Below are 6,008 nucleotides of genomic sequence, written 5' to 3' on the forward strand. Positions count from 1 at the left end.
TCCCGATTCTTTTCCCTTATAGTTTATTACAAAATATTGAGAATAGTTCACCATGCTATACGGTGGGTGCTTGTTGGTTTTCTATTTTATATTAATTGTAATTGCAGGAAATGTTCCTGGGTCCAATCACTGCCACGTCAGGCTCTCACCAAGATCCCAGTTTCTAGATCGCTTAATTGCTTCAGCCTCACCAGCAGGACTTGCCTGTAACCTGCTAGCAATAATAGGTTTTGACATAAACCACGTTCAACTTGTCCTGAATGAAACATCTCAGTTTCTGGGAATTCCCTGGCGGTTCAGTGGTTAATACTCCGTGCTTTCATTGCTGAGGTCCTGTGTTCGCTCCTGGTTTGATCCCTGGTTGGGGAACTAAGATCCTGGAAGCCACGTGTGCAGCAGAAAAAACAAAAAACATCTCAGTTTCTGACAGAAGTGTCCCACATGATGTAAGCTTTTACCGTAAAACTATTAGAGACAGTGTTAATGTTACAGGGAAAATCTTGGCGGATGTGTAGCCAACAGACACAACCAAGCCAAAGCAAGCAAGTAGGAATGATTTGTTTTTTTATTTTTTTTTGGCCATGCCGCATGGTTTGCAGGAGCTTAGTTCCCTGAGTGGGGATCCATCCCGGGCCCCCAGCAGTGAAAGCTTGGAATCCCAACCACTGGACCACCATGGAATTCACAGGAAGGACTTATTACTTACAGCAAGCAAGGAGAACACTGGGGATCTTTTCCAAAGCAGTGTCTCCCCAACAGCAAAAGTGGGGAAACTTTTTTTGGGTAGGGGGCTGTGCCGCGCAGCATACGGGATCTTTTTTTTTTTAAATTTATTTATTTTATTTATTTATTTTTGGCTGCATTGGGTCTTCACTGCTGCGCGTGGGCTTTCTCTAGTTGCAGTGAGCAGGGGCTACTCTTCGTTGTGGTACACGGTCTTCTCATTGCTGTGGCTTCTCTTGTTGCGGAGCACGGGCTCTAGGTGCGCGGGCTTCAGTTTTTGTGGCTCGCAGGCTCTAGGGCGCAGGCTCAGTAGTTGTGGCGCACGGGCTTAGCTGCTCCGCGGCATGTGTGATCTTCCCCCACCAGGGCTCGAACCCGTGTCCCCTGCATTGGCAGGCGGGTTCTTAACTACCGCGCCACCAGGGAAGCCCCATACGGGATCTTTGTTCCCCAGCCAGGGATCAAATCCTTGACCCCGCAGCGTAAGCATGTTGTCTCAACCAATTGACCGTCAGAGAGGTCAAAGGGGAAGTTTTAAGCTAAGGGTACATGCATATCCATGAAGGGGCTTGGGCTGTGAACAGCGTCCAAGCTTTAGCTGATTGGTCAAGAGGGTCAGAAAAGGTCAGCATCAACATCCCTTAGGTTCCAGTTGACCTGGTGGTTGAGTGCTTCAGGCTAATCTTTACTACTGAAACAGAACTGGGAGTCTTTACAACTGATATGTTATCTTTGCTATTGTTACTTCTCTTGCCTGATAGCAGACTATGTTTCTGTGTTCCTTTATTCCCTTAAGATCTTTAATTCCTGAGACCTGTTCAAGGGCAAGCATCGTGGCCAGGCTTAGATCACGAAATGGCTAAGGCAAAAATGATTTCTCATATGTCAAGAAATCCATGCCTGGTTCTCTTTCTCCCGGGACCCCCTACCCTATCTGGTTACATTACCAGACCAGGTTCCTTTGCCCAATGCTCAGCAAGACGTGAAGGTTTGCAGCAGAGAAAGGTTTATTCATGAGGCAGCCAAGCTACATGATGCGGAGAAGAAACATCAGATCTGCCTCCCTGACCGCAAGGCCCCCTGGTATTTAAGGATAAAGAAAGAAGGTGGCCTGGGACACGGGAAAAGTGGTTGGAGATAAGAAAAACGTGAGGTAATCCTTGTTCTGCACCAGCACAGCTAAGTTAAAGGCTTCTTCATGGAACTCATGTTCAGAAAATGGCTCTTAGCTTGTTCAGAAGGTGGAGTTTTTGGCCCTTCTGATGTCAAAATGTCACAGAGCAGACACTCACAGATGCGCAGGTGGAGGGTCAGTGGTTCTAACTAGTTGTAACCAGCTTGGCATCAAACTGGACACAGCTGACTCCAAGTTTCCAAAAAACAACTTGGACAAACATCTTTAGCGAAATGACACTTGCAGGATGTGCAAGCTTTCCTAAAAATAATTAAAGTGGGCTTGATCCTCAAAAGCAGGTTACAGTTTATTATTTATTAAGTTAGTTAGAGTTTAATGGATCGAACTGGTGACTACCTTTGGTTTCAACAGTAAATCAAAATAAGCAGGAGGCGAAGGGGCTACACAAAGTTCAAAAGACACACGTTTCTAAATCCCTAAGAGTAGCTTTACAGGCAAGGCTGGGGGTGGGGGAGGGGATGCAGAGGCCCCGCCTCCTGCCCCGCCCACTGGGGGGGGTCTCCCGCTGGCCTCGGCGCTCTCCTCGCCCCGCCTCCTCGCGTAAGCGCCTTTCGCAGTCCCCGCCCTCAGGCTGCTCCTTCTAAGCATTCTGCGCCTGCGCAGTGGTTTACGAACCGGAAAGCGGCGGGCTGAGCCGGGGTTTCCACGGAGAGCTGAAGTCACTCTTCGGTGCGTGATTTCTTTTTCTAGTGTACCGGCGCTTCGGGGTTCCCCCATACATCCTCACAGTGTGGGACTCACTATGGAATTTAAAATATTCGCCCCCGCCCTTCCATCCTAAGTAAATTCAAGGTGGGGGTCGTTTCACTTTGTAGTTGAAATCGCTCTGAGGCCGGTCCGTGCCCTTGGGTTTTACATCCACGCGGACGCCGCCTTTCGCGCCGTTTTCCTGCTTGAAACCTTTTACTACCTCCGTCCTTGCCATGTAAAGTCCTCATCCACGGGGTGGATTCGCTCCACCCTAGCCTCGCCCTCTCGGCCCCTGGAGGGCAGCGCCGGCCGCCCCGCTCCCGGACAGGCCGCGTCCTCTCCACGGTCCTGGGGTTCTGCAGAGCCCGCCCCTCTCCTGAGATCCCCCTCTTTCCCCGCCCCTCTGTCCTCGCGTCTCCTCAGGCCGGTCCTTCTGTTCCGCACGCCTCCCCTTCCTAGTCAGCCCTTTCCCTCACCCGGCGTCGATTGCGGGGGGCGGGGTAACCTGTGCCAGAGACGTGACACCCAGTGTTGTCATTCCCCAATTTCACGCCGTTGGAAAATATGCACTTCCGTAGGGGGGCATCTCATTCAGTCGCCAGCCCAGTAAATACGTGGACGAGGGGATTAGGAGAAGCAGAGACAGAGAAGGACTGAGAAAGCGAAAATCTGAGGAGAAAGGAATAAGGGAGAACGGATGAGAACGTAGACAACGGCTGAGCATCTTGCAAAAAGACAGTAAAAATAAATTTAGCCCTGGAAGTCCTAGTTTTTTTTTAATATAAATTTATTTATTTTATTTATTTATTTTTGGCTGCATTGGGTCTTTGTTGCTGCGCGCGGGCTTTCTCTAGTAGCAGCGAGCAGGGGCTACTCTTTTTTTTTTTCTTTTTCTGAATGAACTCTTTTTTTTTTTAATTTATTTATTTTTGGCTGTGTTGGGTCTTCGTTTCTGTGCGAGGGCTTTCTCTAGTTGCGGCGAGCGGGGGCCACTCTTCATCGCGGTGCGCGGGCCTCTCCCTATCGCGGCCTCTCTTGTTGTGGAGCACAGGCTCCAGACGCGCAGGCTCAGTAGTTGTGGCTCATGGGCTTAGTTGCTCCGCGGCATGTGGCATCTTCCCAGGCCAGGACTCGAACCCGTGTCCCCTGCATTGGCAGGAGGATTGTCAACCACTGCGCCACCAGGGAAGCCCCCGGGGCTACTCTTCATTGTGGTGCACAGGCTTCTCATTGCAGTGGCTTCTCTTGTTGCAGAGCACGGGCTCCGGTAGTTGTGGCGGGCAGGCTCAGTAGTTGTGGCGCATGGACTCAGTAGTTGTGGCACATGGGCTTAGTTGCTCCGCAGCATGTGGGATCTTCCCGGACCAGGGCTGGAACCCGTGTCCCCTGCATTGGCAGGTGGTTTCTTAACCACTGCGCCACCAGGGAAGCCCATGAAAGTCGTAGTTTTATAAAACAAACAAGTAATTAAAAGAAGATCCGCAGGGATTGGAGACCTACATTGGGACGGTGTGTGGATCAGCTGTGGGAGGGAGGATAACAATGGTGAGGCACTTCACACAGAAAGTGGGGGCGGGGGGATAAAATGTTTGGAAACCTGGCCTTCAGAGCAACATGGTGCTGGGAGAGAAAGAGGAAAACGAGTGATTGGAGGAGCAGAGGAAGAGAAAGAACGGGAAGGAAGCATAGCCGCCTGCGGGTGCCTGAGTGGGGACGAAGGGAGCACGACAAGGACAGAAGAGGTGTATCCCAGAAGTCAGATCTGGAGCCGAGATGGGGGAAGAAAGGGGCAGCAATAAATAGAGATTCAGGTTAATCAGAAAGGTTGAGGGGAAAAACCCATCAGAGGGGAAACAAGTTGCAGAGTGGTCACGAAATGGGTGAGTTTTGCAATACGAGGGCAGGAACAGCAGTAGAGTAGAGGGGTACAAAATAGAGAAAGAGAAAGAAATAGGGAGGTAAGTGAATGGAATGGAATGGAAACACAGTAGTTAGGTAGTGGGGGAAACTGGATCCAGATGGATGGTGAGTTTAAAACAAATTTAAATGAAGATTGCAAAACTGTCTGTAAGGTTTGGGCATTTAGTATTTATATCAGAAGATAACATCTTTTTGCAGTTCTTATTTAGCCTGGGGGCAGTGACTTGAAGCAGATAGTTCCCTTTTCCTGGCATCTGGTAGAGGTTGGAGGGAGAGGAGAAGTAGAGCAAGAAAGGTGTGAGTGTCACCACCTGGGGCCTCTTTAAAAGAACATTAAAAGTGTTTTGTGTGTGTGTGTGTGCTGGATTTACTTTTTCTTTCCTGTTTGTTTTCATTGAATTATTTAGAGCTTGAAATAAGTCTTATATTCAATTTCTACTTTCTTATAAATAATTATTAACTTCTGAAATAAGCTGTGGTGGCCTTCTATAATTAACTCATGTCATTGTTTTCTAAATATGATATATTGTCAATTATTTAAAGCGTCGAGGCCAGAATTTTTATTTTTTTAATCTATTTTTTACATTTATTTATTTATTTATTTTTATTTTTGTCTGCCTCCGGTCTTAGTTGCGGCACGCAGGCTCTTGGTTGTGGCGCGTGGACTTCTCTCTAGTTCTGGCGCGAGGGCTCCAGAGCACGTTGGCTTAGTTGCCCCGCAGTATGTGGGATCTTAGTTCCCCAACTAGGGATCGAACCCGAGTCCCCTGCATTAGCAGTCAGACTCTCAACCACTGGACCACCAGGGAAGTCCCAAGGCCAGAATTTTTAGATTAAAAATAATTCACAGGGAGTTCCCTGGTGGTCCAACGATTAGGACTCAGTGCTTTCACTGCCGTGGCCTGGGTTCAATACCTGGTGGGGGAACTAAGATCCTGCAAGCTGCGGCCAAAAAATAAAAAAAATATAAAAATAAAAAGTAATTCACAAATTAATTCCCGTTAAAATTTTTTTGAGCTTTATTCAATATGTGTGAGCTTCCATCTGGTAAAAGTTCTTTGGTAACTAGTGAATAATTTTAGACTATATTGAGGAGTACTTGGCAAAGATGTCAATGATCTTTTATATTAACATTCAAATCCTAGTTTTAGCCTTATATTCTGTTTTCTTCCTTTTTCTTTGAACTGTTAAAATTGTGAGCTGTAAACGATATGAAGATGTTTCCCTCAGGTCTCTCTTGACTCTTCTTTTCAAGTGATGAAGGATGGGCTGTATTGACTTGGAATCTTCTTCCAACAGAAGAAGTTTGCACAGAGTTATTTCTAGGCTGACCCCTTCATGTTTTCTGCTCCAGCAGCTATGCTTTTGCAATTCTGTATTTTAAAAATTATTTTATTTTTAATTATTTATTAATTTATTTATTGGCTGCGCCTTGTGGCATGCGGGATCATAGTTCCCCAACCAGGGATCGAACCCGTGC

The sequence above is a fragment of the Eubalaena glacialis genome, chromosome 18 (assembly GCF_028564815.1).
Source record: "Eubalaena glacialis isolate mEubGla1 chromosome 18, mEubGla1.1.hap2.+ XY, whole genome shotgun sequence".
NCBI lineage: Eukaryota > Metazoa > Chordata > Mammalia > Artiodactyla > Balaenidae > Eubalaena > Eubalaena glacialis.